Source organism: Dromiciops gliroides, chromosome 1 (genome assembly GCF_019393635.1).
Source record: "Dromiciops gliroides isolate mDroGli1 chromosome 1, mDroGli1.pri, whole genome shotgun sequence".
NCBI lineage: Eukaryota > Metazoa > Chordata > Mammalia > Microbiotheria > Microbiotheriidae > Dromiciops > Dromiciops gliroides.
The window spans coordinates 2,416,189-2,428,869 of record NC_057861.1 but is presented as its reverse complement, the minus strand read 5'-3'; positions in this window follow the sequence as shown (position 1 = coordinate 2,428,869).

Here is a 12,681-nt window from a genome sequence, read left to right as displayed (position 1 = left end):
TCGGGGAACCTCGGGCCGGGACGGCTATCTCGGTTCTGCGCGTGGCACGCCCGTCCGTGCCCGTGCCGGGGAGGGGCCAGCCCGGGGGCCGCCGCGCGTGGGCCGCCCCCGCCCCGCCCCGTTTAAATCCCCGCCCCCCCCTCCTTCCCACGCTACTCACGCCGCCGCAGGAGCGGAGCGGGACCCGCCCCGGGGGCGCGGCTCGGGCTCGGGTTCCGGGAGCCGCGCGTGGGTCGGGCCGGGCGTGGGAGAGGCCGCGCGCGACCTCGTGGCTCTCGCCGTGGCTCTCGCCGCCGCTCCCGCCGCCACCGCCGCCGCCGCGCGGGCTCCATCTTTGACGGCTGGCCCCGCTCCCGGCCCTCGTTAGCATAGCGGCGCACCCATTGGCCGCCGCCTGCGCTAGTCCCGGCCGCCCGCCTCGCCACTGGCTGCGGGGCCGGAGATTTTAAAACGGGAGCCCGGCTCTGATTGGCTGGCCCGAACGGCGCGTCACGGGCCGCTCGCTTTTAACAATGAACTCCTCAAGCCCCGCCCTCCCATTCACAATTTTTAAAAAACTTTGCCCGCCTTTTCTTCTTGGCGTGCTCTCCCTTCGGATCACCCAGCCCAAAGCCCTGGGTTCGAATCCTGGTTCCCTACCCTGTTGGGCCGCTTAGGATCCTAGGGCTGTATGGGGCCTTAGGGGCCATCGGAGGAGAGTTTCTGCGCTGGGGGAGTGGCTTTTACAGATGAAGAAACTGAGGCCCACATCACAGAAGCAATTCTAGTCAAATCAAGAAGCATTTATTAAGCGTCCGCGATGCGGCAGGCACTGTGCCAAACACTAGGAATACAAAAGGCAAAAGACGGTTCCCGACCTCATGGAGCTCATTAGTTGGGGAAGAAATCTGAAAGGGGCTCAGGGTGAGGAAGGTAGCGGCCACGATGGTGCAGCCTGGGGAGGAAAGAGACAAGGCTGACCTGAGCATCCTGAAATGGAAGTCCTGGGAAGAACCGGCCAATCAGAGGGAGAGGGTGCAGAGGGTGCTTCTATGGAGAGAAGTCCGGAGTGAGGTTTCTATGGCATGGGACAGAAGGAGGAATTCAATCCAATTCAAACAAGAGTGGCAGTAAATAGGCAGGATTTGAATCCAGATCCTGACTTCTGCCGTGTATTTTGCCATACTGGGGGACTGTGGGTCAATTCCTTCCCCTATTTGGGCTCAACTCTCTCCTACATAGGATGAAATTATTTGGACTAAATGAGATGTGTCCTCGAGACTCCCAAGCCAGCCTTATTTCTTAGCACTCCCACCGCAGAGACCAGCCCTCTGATTCTGTACTTCGGCCAAGATCGTCCTGGCCTCTTTCCTCCATTTTCCCTCCCTGATTGGGGTCCTCCGAACTCCCAGACCTGGAATGCACCCCCTCCCTTCCCCATCTCCATCTGTTGTAGTCACTCAGTGCAACAAGCAGGGGGGAAGCGCCCATTGGCACAACAGTCCTGAAGGAGAGGGCCTGGGGTGCCTTGGGGGGAGGATTTATGGGCCCAGATGGACCAGCAGAGCACAAGAGGAGAAATGCTTCGTGGGGGTGGGTCTGCGCCGCTGGAATGAGCATCTATGAGAGCACAGATCCCTTGAAATATTTGCACGTAACTGGCTCTGTGCAAAGCTGAAAAAAGACGGACCTGGTCCTCCTCGCTGGCCCTGGAGTGGGGGGTGGGGGGTTAGTGTGCCATGCACGCAGATAAGTGTAATCTATGGCAGGGGGGTGGGGCAGAGGAAGAATCCTCCCAGACAAACGACCCACCAAAAGTTTGAGCAGAGGGAGATCAGTTTCAGTTTTAGCTTGGGGGGGTGGGGGCAGAAAGGAGCGGGAATGAAGGAGAGGGGGCCCCCTAGATGAGCCTCGGAGAAAAAGAAGGATTTTTGACAGGTGGGAATGAGAAAGGAGCCATTTCCAGGCATGAGGGGACAAGGCTGCCTGGAGAGAAGGAATGTGGGCATGGGGAGGCTGCTGGGGCTGGGAAGGAAGCCACAAGGCTGGAGGGGTGGCCAGTTAGGGCCCCCTGATGCCCGCTGGGCCAATGCCCAGCTCTGGGGCCAAACTCCCTCCCCAGCCCACCCCACCATGAGCTCAGATTTCTCACCAGCCCAGTCCAGGATCACTTCGCTTCTCCGTGGGAGTCAGCAGAAGGGGTTGCTTGGAGAGCTAGCTCCTGAGATCACAGACCCAGGGCTGGAAGATGTCTCTGGGCCAAATGGATGAAGTCCACTCCCTTCACATGACGGGGCAGAGAACTGAGACCCGGGGGTGGAAGTGACTTGTCCAAGGCCACGAAGGCAGTGGGGTCCTCCCTCACTGGTCATCTTCAAGAAAAGATGAAAGGATAAAGAGGACCCTGGGCCAGGCAGATACCATGCTCGGACCAGCTGGCCTCCAGTTCCAGATCACGGGACTTCCTGTCTTTTCTTTTTCCTTCTCAGTAATCCCTGAATACACAGTCAACACTTACTTAAAAGTTTTCGAAATTAATGGACTGGGGGGGGCTCTTCTCCAGGAAATACCCCCCCCCCCGGTGTGAAGCCCTGGCAGGCGGGCTCATGGGGGCCTTCTTCACTCCGGGCAGGACCACCAGAACCAGGAACCCAGGAGAGGCCAGCAAACCTGACGAGCGCCCCTTTGGAGGGGGGAGGAGGGCAGGGACCTGCCCAGAGAAAGTTCCGTGTTGGGAAATTTTCAACAGACCCCCCCCCCAGTGGGTGCCACGGGCGGAGGCCCAGGAGTGCGTGTGCACAATGACTGTGAATAGCTTTGGGCCTTGAACATCGTAGGATTGGGGTGCGTCTGCGGGTGTGCCCATGGGAAGAAGGGTGAAGGGGATGGGGGCGGCGCTCCTTCTGGCAGAACGCGGATAGTTCTGCTTGGGGAGGGCTGACTTTCGGGTACTTCTGCGAGTGTATGGGAGAGAAGTCCAGGGGAACTGTGGGACCCCACGGCCCCCAGACTCCGCTCCACCGCAGCTGCCCCAGTCTGGGGGCCAGCAGGGCGGGAGCTGGGGAATCCGTCACATTCCTGGCCTTCGGGGCGGAAACGATCGCTTTGTTCCGGGCCCGGGCTGGCCCCGCGGGGCGCTCGCTGGGCCGAAAGGAAAGCATTAGGTGTCAGCCGGAGGGGGGGGAGGGGGCGTGGGGGAGGCCGAGTCAGCCCCCCGCCCCAGGAATGCAGGGAAGGGGGAGGAGGAGGGGGGAAGCGAGAGCCGGAGGAAGGGATGGGGCGGCCCCTTCCCCCACACCCACCTACCCACGCACTTTCCCGGTCCATAAATCTCTTTCCGCCCTTCCCCTCCCCCAGTGTCTCTCCTTCGGGTCTGTTTTTGTCCTCTCTCTCTCTCTCTCTCTCTCTCTCTCTCTCTCTCTCTCTCTCTCTCTCTCTCTCTCTCTCTCTCTCTCTCTCTCCCCCCTCCCTCTCCCTCTCCCTCTCCCTCTCTCTCTCTCCTTCCCTCCTCCTCTCCCCTCCCTCTCTCCCTCCCTCCCCCTCCCTTTCTTCTTTCTTCCTCTGTTTGTCTTTGTCTCTCTTGTGCTGTGTGTATCTCTGTCTCTCAGTATCACTGTATGGTTCTCCGTGCATGTGTGTCTTCTCTTTAGTCAGTCAGCTAGCATTTATTAAGCGCCTACTGTGTGCTGGGCACCGGATCCAAAGAAGGACCGAAGCCAGTCCGTACTCTCCCGGGGTTCCCCATAAGTCTCCTCTTCGTCTCTGCACCTCGGGCTGTCTCTTGTTCCATTCTCTCTTCTCTCTCTGTACTACTTGCTTCCAGGCTAAGGGGAAGAAGCTACCTTCAGGTCCAGCCCCTTCTCAATGGCCCCTGCAGGAATTGGACCCTTGGGTGGGGGGCACTCCTCTGCCCATGCCTTCGGCAGGTCAAATTAGAAAATTGGAGGGAAGTGCCAGGTTTAGAGAGGGTTAGTGAAAGGTCAGAGCCGACCCAGACTTTGTTCTCTGGGGAAGGGGCTCTTGCCACAAACTCTCCATTTCCTTCCTTTACTCCCTGGCTCTAGCTGATCCAAGGAGCAAGCCCTCCCTGCCCACCCCTTCCTGGGCCCTCCCCAGGTCTCAGGGGCCCTAGTTCATCTCCAAGACCACAGGTCTGGGTTCTTTCTGGGTAACAGGCTGAACACACCCAGAGTACTCTGTCTTCAGAGCCAAAAGGGACTTGGGAGATTCTTGAATCTGCCCCATCCCCAATCTGGTACCCAACAGGCCATCTCTGGCTCTAGCTCTTTGCAGGGCTCTCCTTCATGCCTGTGTCTGGAGGAAATAAGTGGTGGGGGGTCCTTAGGTATTCCTCTGTGAAGAATCACAACTCACACACAGTCTAATTAGAATAAAATCATTTTTTATTTGGGCTTCAACTGGAAATTACTCTTCTCATTTCTGCCCCTTAGAATCTGTTTCCCTCCACCCCCAGTTCAAGGGGCACCCTTTCCATGGCTTCCAACATCTGCATACAGGAAGTGGGCCTTGCAGGAGAACAGGCCATTTTGGGGACACCAGCAGAACCCCAGACTGACTGTCCTTCCACCCTCAGCCTCCACCACAGAGGCAACTCCTCCCGGAATCTATATCCTTAGGGACACCCTGGACTCCCAATCTTCTTCAGAGTTCCTTGTTGGTCTGCTCCCATACACCAGGGCCTTTGTGGGATGGGTGCTCATCTCTGAGTCCTGGGGAGCCAGGCCGGATCTCCCTGCCATACACAGGACCTGGGAAAAATACAAAGATGGAAAAGACAAGCCTTTGCTCTGTGGACCACGTGGTGGTGCTTTCTGCCCCCCAGAGCCATCCCTTCCCCTCCTTTTCAACTGGGGACCAGCTCATTGTGCTTCTGCTTTGTCTACCCCAAACCTACAGGGACTAGAAAAGGCAAACCCTTTTGACCAGCGGGAAGGAAATGTTTATGTTCTTTATATGTATTTGTTATTCTCCCCTCCCCCTTTCTTTTTAGGTTTTTAAAATGTTCTTTTCTAAAGCACCGCCCTCAAGGGTCCAGAGTGCCCCAGACTCCCAACCTAGCAGGCATCCGGCTTCCTTCACTATCTCTCCTCCCTCCCCCTACATCCAATATGGTGCCAGGCTATAGAGACAGGTGATAGAAATTCTAATTGATAAATCTTAAACTAGGCCTGAGAATGGGCACTCTGACCTTGGCAAGTTGAGGTAACATGAGCAGAAAGGGCCAAATTTGTCCCCAGATCACCTTGTAACATGTAAATCCCAAAACGCACCTCCACAGAAAAAGGTGCCCACCTTGGGGATTGGCTTAGGACCCCAGGAAGTCCAAATTAGGAGAAGCCCTCCCCTGTACCTCCCTAGGGTGGAGATTACTATAATGAGACTGATAATCCATTTATCCATACTATAAATATAACTGTCTTTCCTTTCCCTATTGGAGAGACCCCTCCATAGTGTTCTCCCTGTGGTCACTCATAGTATTGCAATAAAACTTGGGAAACTGAGTCACCCAGTCTTGTAATTCTTTTGGGATGCCTCATGATTAATTTGCCAAGGTCAGAGTGCCCATTCTCAGGCCTAGTTTAACATTTATGAAGTAGAATTTCTATTGCCTGTCTCTGTGTTTTTGTTATAGTTAAGGTGACCTGCCTCTTTATGTTCTTGTTATGAGTGGTGATTAATGTGGGTAACAAGAGCCTACGCCCTGACTTGTAGTGAAGGCTCAAGTTATCCATGAATCCCTTTCTGAGCTGGGGTCTGTACGTTATAGCCCCTCTCGGAGCTCAGATCTAAATTAGAGCTCTGGTCTTAGGTTTGGCTGTTAACCCCTTTTAGGTACTATTGATAACTACTATTGATAGATTACCCTTTTTGCCTCCTCCATTGTTCTGATCCTGCCCCCACCCTGGTGCAGCCACTCATCTCCTCACCCTGGGGGGTCTGCCTGACTTGAGCCTCTCCCTCCTCAAATCCATTCTCCATTCAGTCATCAAAGGGATTTTCCTAAAGTGTAGGTACAATTATGTCACCCCCTGCTCAGTAAACTCCAGTGGCTCCATATTGTCTCTACAAGCACCTACAAAAGGTTCTGTTTGGCATTCAAAGCCCTTCAGAAGCCAGTCTTCTCATGCCAGACTCCCCCTAACATCCTCTCCCTCCCAGTCACTGACCTTTGTTATTCTTTACACAAAACACTCCATCTCTGGACTGAGTGGGGTGGGGGTGGGGGGTTCTCAACTAAAGTCTCACCTTTTGCAAGTAGCCTTTCCCAATCTTTCTGAATTCTAATGACTACAGCAATGATGTCCGATGCTCCTGCTCATATCCTGTCTGTCCTTACATAGTTATTTGTATGCTATCTCCCTCACTGGATTGTCACTCCTCAGCAGGGACTGTCTTTTGCCTTTCTTTGTATCCCCAATACGTAACACAGTGCCTGACGCGTACTAGGTGCTTAATAAATGCTTCCTGACAGACACTGCCTTCTCCCATAGAATAAGTTTTAAAACCCCAAAACAAAACTCTCACAATAAACAAGCATACTTCGAGTGTTGACATACTTTTTCTTTTAAAATTTTATTTAGTGTTTTATTTTCCCTAATTACATGTAAGAACAATTTTAAACAAGTATTGACATCCTAACGGGGAGGAGAGACCATTGGCCCGTTAAAAATCTAAGGTGCAGAATCCCAGAGAAAATTAAATAGGATCAACCGAGGAACTGGAAATGGCTTTTACTCTCTTCGTGGCATTAAAAGACAGAAGGAAAAGACTGGTAAAGACACAATGGTGAAGAGGAGGAAGAAAGGGGGTCAAATGATTGGAGGAAAGGGTCCAGACATGTAAGGAGAGGAGGGGAAGCAGGCTTGGGAGGAACCTCTCCTTCTTATCTGAAATTGCCAGAGCAGTTGAGCAGATAAGGACCCCAAGAGTTTGATGCAAAAACGAAACAAACTTAAAAGAAAAAGAAGCCTAAATAGGGAGGGGGTAATTGAGAGGTAGAGACGAGTCCAAAGCTAAAGACACTCACTGATCTTGAAGGTGAGAGTTAAAAGAAACTGGGGGGGGGGGGCTTTGACCCAAAGAATTAGAATCTAAGGGTGGGTGCCTGTCCCTGGGGAATGGCTGAACAAAGTGGGACGTCCCAACTCAAAGGAGCAGTATTGTTTGTGCCTTGAGAAATGACAAAAGAGACGATTTCAGAGACTCCTGGGAAGTATGAACCGATGAAAAGGGAAGCCGAGGGAAGCCGGCAGAACCAGGAGGACAATCTATCCTGACAATGCACTCGTAAAGGAAAAACCACTTTGAAAGCCTTAGGATCAGTGAGCAAAGCAGCGAGCAGCCATTAACTCCGGAGTTCATATGACGAAGCAAGTCCCCGGCCCCCCACCCCCGCCCCAACCCCGGATTCAAGGAGAAAGACAAACATTTCTGGGCTGGCCACTTGGGTGGATTCCTTGTGCTCAACTCTGTTCATTTGTCCCCAGGCTTTGTTTTTTATTTTTATATCCCCCCCCCTCCATTTTTAAAGTGTGTTGGGGGTGGGGGGTGGGGAGGAGGGAAGGTGTTAGGAAGAGAGCGACGGTTTCCAAAGATGATACCGAAAAAGAGGACCATGGGGGGAGGGGGGGGGGAAGGGATTGTTTTTAATGCCCAGAAAAGAGTTTTGAGAAGGAAGTCCAGGAGGAAACAGAAACAAGCAAGATAGTGTTGGAAGTGATGTGTGGAATGTCTTGTGTACTTCAGAAATAAAACAAGAAGTATGAAATGGAGATACACGGTTTTATTTGTAATCACCTTTTGGTCTTCTGCCGTGTATATCGAAATGCTCATTGTTTATGGATTTACGTTCAGGATTAAAAAAAAACAAAACAAAATTAAAAACAACAAATGACCAATATAAAAATGAAAAAGGAGAATTAACAATAAATGAAGGGGAAATAAAAGACCCAATTAGAAAAAAATGTTGTCTAAGTCTATGCCAACACGATTGATCATTTAAGTTAAATGGATGAATATTTACAAAGATATGAAATACTCAGATTAAATGAAGAAGAAATAGAGAATTTTGGTAACAATAAAAGAAAAAGAAATTGAATAAATGATAAATGAAATCCTAAAGGGGAAAAAAATCATAGAAGCAGTAGGATTTTCAATGAAGTTTACCAAAGAACAGTTCATTCCAAAACTACAACGAATTTGTACTACTAAACTGTTTTCAAAAATAAGGGGGTAAAAGGAATTCTACCAAATTCATTTTATGATACAAATACAGTCTTAACCCCCCCCACACACACACACACACAAGGAAGGGACAAAGTAGATAAAGAAATCACTAGATATTTTCCAGTAAGATCAGGAGATAAAACAAGTATGTCCATTATCACCACTACACATTTTCTAATTTAATTTTTATTCTGAACTTAACAAATATGAGCCTCTCCATAAACATAAAAGAACAGAAAAATAGGATTGTATATAAAATAACGAATTTTTTATGTACACCTTACTTTCCTTTGAAATATATAATACAGTCAGAATTTATACCTAGAATAAATTATGTTTTTGATACGTCGTTTATCAAATAGCATTTTAAAATAAAGTCTATGATATAATTGATAAAAGCTAAATATTTTACAATAGTGTTTAAAATAATTTATAATGATATTTGTTATACATTTAGAATTGTTATAAATAATAATAGTAATGAGCTAACATATAGTGCTTTAAAGTTTGCAAAGCACTTTATAAGTATTCTCTCATTTGATTTTTTAAAGTTGTCCCACTTGCCTCTGACTGTTTTTGGCCTGTCATCCTCTTCTGTGAATTTAAATGTAATGTTTCAATGACTCTTTTCTTTCTTGCTGGGGCGGGGAGGCGGGGGATAGTCCTTAACTCTTCTCTACCTCTTATCCTCCTCCCTCTCAACTGAAATAGAAAGAAAAACAAACCCCTTGTAAAAAATCTGCACAGTCAAGCAAAATAAATTCCCACACTGGCCACATCCATAAATGTTCGTTTGCATCTGACCTCGAGTCTATCTGTCAAGAATCGCCACTATTATTTGCTATGGTGCTAGAAATGCAAGGAGAGCAATGACACAGGGAAAGAAATCAAGAGAATAAGCACAGGTGAAGAGGAAACAGAATTATCCCTTTTTGCTGATCATATGACTTTCAGTTAAAAATTAATTGAAGTGACTGATAGCTTCGGCAAAGTCACAGAATATATATAAACCCACATCAATCATCAGCCTTGTTGTATGCTACCAACCAAATACAGCAAGAAGATATAGAAAGAGAAATTTCATTAAAAATAACTATAGAATCAAATATCAAATATTTGAGTTCACTTGCCAATGTTTACACAGAGATTACATGAACACAAATACAAAATGTTCTTTATGGAAATAAAGACAAACCCACCTAAGCAGTTGAGCCTTGAAAATATAATACAAATGACAATACTAAATACTAAATTAATTTGCTTATTCAATGCCATACCAATCAAACAACCAATGGATTATTTTATAAAGCTAGAAAAAGGTAACATTCACCCAGCAGAACAGATGATCATGGATCTCAAGGCAAATGCTGAAAATAAATGAGAAGAAAAACAATCTCTTTTTTTTTTGTGGGGCAATGAGGATTAAGTGACTTGCCCAGGGTCACACAACCATTAAGTATCAAGTGTCTGAGGTCAGATTTGAACTCAGGTCCTCCTGAATCCAGGGCCAGTGCTTTATCCACTGCACCACCTAGCTAACTTCAGAAAGACACCTCCTCAAACTATACCACAATGCAGTAATCATCAGAACTCTTTGGTCTAGTTTAAAAAATAGAAAAGTTCTTGAGTTTTCTATTTAAATTGGACCAATCAAGTTTATTGTGAGGTGTGGATCAACACTAAATTATTTCATTAGCCATCTACAAGATCAGTGTTATATTGAGTTATGAATTCTACTTCCCAGTGTTTTTTAAGCACAAATTTAACAGACACTACATTTTTACCTAACAACAGTTACTGACATTAATATGAGAGTATTTTACAGACATTCTTTGTTTGATTATCTTGTTCTCTTGCTGGGTTTTCTTTTCCATTCGTTGATTTCTCTTTTCTTTTTCCACAACAGAAAAGTATTTTTAAAATTAATTTTAATCTTATTTTAAAAATTAATTACATATAAGACATAATATGATGTAATATGATATAAAATTTTAATTGAATTGTATATGATTGTAATTAAATTATATTTATATAATTACATCTAATCAATTACCATTGTAAATGATTAAGTATATTTGATTTAAGAATATTTTAATTTAAATATTATTTTAAAAAATAATTATAGTTGTCATTGTGCTCAGCTATTTCAGCCAATCTTCTTTATTCATTTTATTTGACATTCTTGTCTTCCCACTTTTCTACGTGACTTTTTACTATAATTTTATCTAATTCTAGGGTTTGGGGCTTTTGATAAATAATGCCTTTAATCTGGAAATTGAAATGATCTATTTATCTTTTGTAGTTGCTTTTATCCCTTTTTTGATTAAAAATTTATCTTCTACCTATAGCAGTGAAAGGTGTTTGATCTGTTTCCCTTCTAATTTTTTGATGGTATGATCTTTAATATTCAGGTTATATATCCATTTTTTATTTATGGAACATGGTATAAGATGCTGATATTAGCTTAATTTTTAACAGTTTGCTTTTCAGTTTCCCTAGCAGTCTCTATTAAAAAGGGAATTCTTTCCAAAGTAATTTGTCTGGGGGGTTACTGAAAATTAGGTTATTGAGATGCATTGTTTCGTTTAGGTCATGTATCCATTTTGAATTTACTGTCAAATATGGACAGCTAGGTGACACTGCAGTGGATAGAGCACAGAACCTGGAATCGGGAAGATCTTCCTTAGTTCAAATGTGGCCTCAGACAGTTACTAGCTGTGTGACCCTGGGCAAGTCACTTCGCCCTGTTTGTAAATCGGGTCATGAAGAGTCAGACAGAACTGAAACAACTGAACAACAACAATGGTGTAAAATCACAAAATTTTAGAACTGAAGGCTACTTCGGGGAGCATCTCATCCAATAACTGCATGAAAGGAATCTCGTCCATAATACACCTGATAAATTATTTCTCAGCCTTTGTTTGAAGACTTCCAAAAAAGAGGAACCAGCCACCCTTTCAAGGCAACTCATTTCCCTTTGTTCAATCAATTTTCAGTTGTGTCTGACTCTCCATTGACCCCATTTGGGGCTTTCTTGGAAAAGATAGTGGAGGGGTTTGCCATTTCCTTCTCCAGCTCATTTGACAGATGAGGAAACTGAGGCAGGCAGGGTTAAATGACTTGCCGAAGGTCAAACAGCTAGTAGGTGTCAGAGGCTGGATTTGAACTCAGGAAAATGAGTCCAGCACTCTGTGTACTATGGCTCCATCTAGCCACCCCCCTTTGGGGTAGCTCCAATTGCTTTTTTCTGACTTTGAACCTGAATGTGCCTCTTAGCCATTATCTCCCCATTCTTCCTGCTTATGTCTCCGGGCTAAACAAAACAAGTCACTTCAAAATGACAGTGTTTCAAGAAAGATAGCCCTCATGTCCACACCTCCCATTTTCTCTTCTCTAAGCTAAACTCGGCCAGGTCCTATAACCGATTCTCATACAACATGGTCTCAGGGCCCTTCAGCTTCCTGGTTGCTCTCCTCTTGACATGTCCAGGCTTATCAATGTCTTTTTAAATGGTGATGCCTAGAACCAAACACAAATCTCCATTCCTGATCTGATGAAGCTAGCAGTGAGATTGTTTCCTCCCTGGTCCTGGAATCTAGGATCTTCTTAATGGAGCTAGAGATCTCATTGTTTTATTATTTATTTTTCAATTGTTCTACTGACTTATATTGAGCCTACACAAGTTCACTGAAAGACTAGAAAACTTTTTTTTTTTTTTGGGGTGAGGCAATTGGGGTTAAGTGACTTGCCCAGGCTCACACAGCTAGTAAGTGTCAAGTGTCTGAGGCGGGATTTGAACTCAGGTACTCCTGAATCCAGGGCCGGTGCTCTATCCACTGCACCACCTAGCTGCCCTTGCCTAGAAAACTTTTAAACCATAAATCCCCCATCTTATACTGATGAAGTTGATTTTTTTGGGTACCCAAGTACAAGACTTTACATTTCTTCCTGTTGAATTTCACCTGGAGGACGCTATGATTAGAATATTGGATCCTAGCTCAAATCCTGCCTTAGACACTTACTCAGCTGTATGACCCTGGGCAAGTCACTTAATTTCTCTCAGCCTCAGTTTACTCATCTGTAAAAATGGGGATAATAGCACCTCCCTCAAAGGGTTGTTGTATCAAATGACACCTAAAAAGGGTTTTTTTTGAACCTTAAAGAATAAAAGAAACCTTGAAGAGGTAAATGCTAGTTATTTTTATCCATAGTGTTACTAAATTCAGGTCCCTGCTGTAGCCTGTCAAGATCCTTCTAGATGCTGACTCCTTTATATCCCACATTAGCTGTCCCTCTCACTCTGGGTCATCTTTGATGAGCATGTGATCTTTGCATTAGTCCAAGGTATTGATAAAAATGGTAAAGAAAAAAGCTCCAAGTGCAGAGCCCTGAGGCACTGTCCTGGAGACCTCCTGCCACACTGATGCTGACTCATCAACCACTACTTTAGCCACC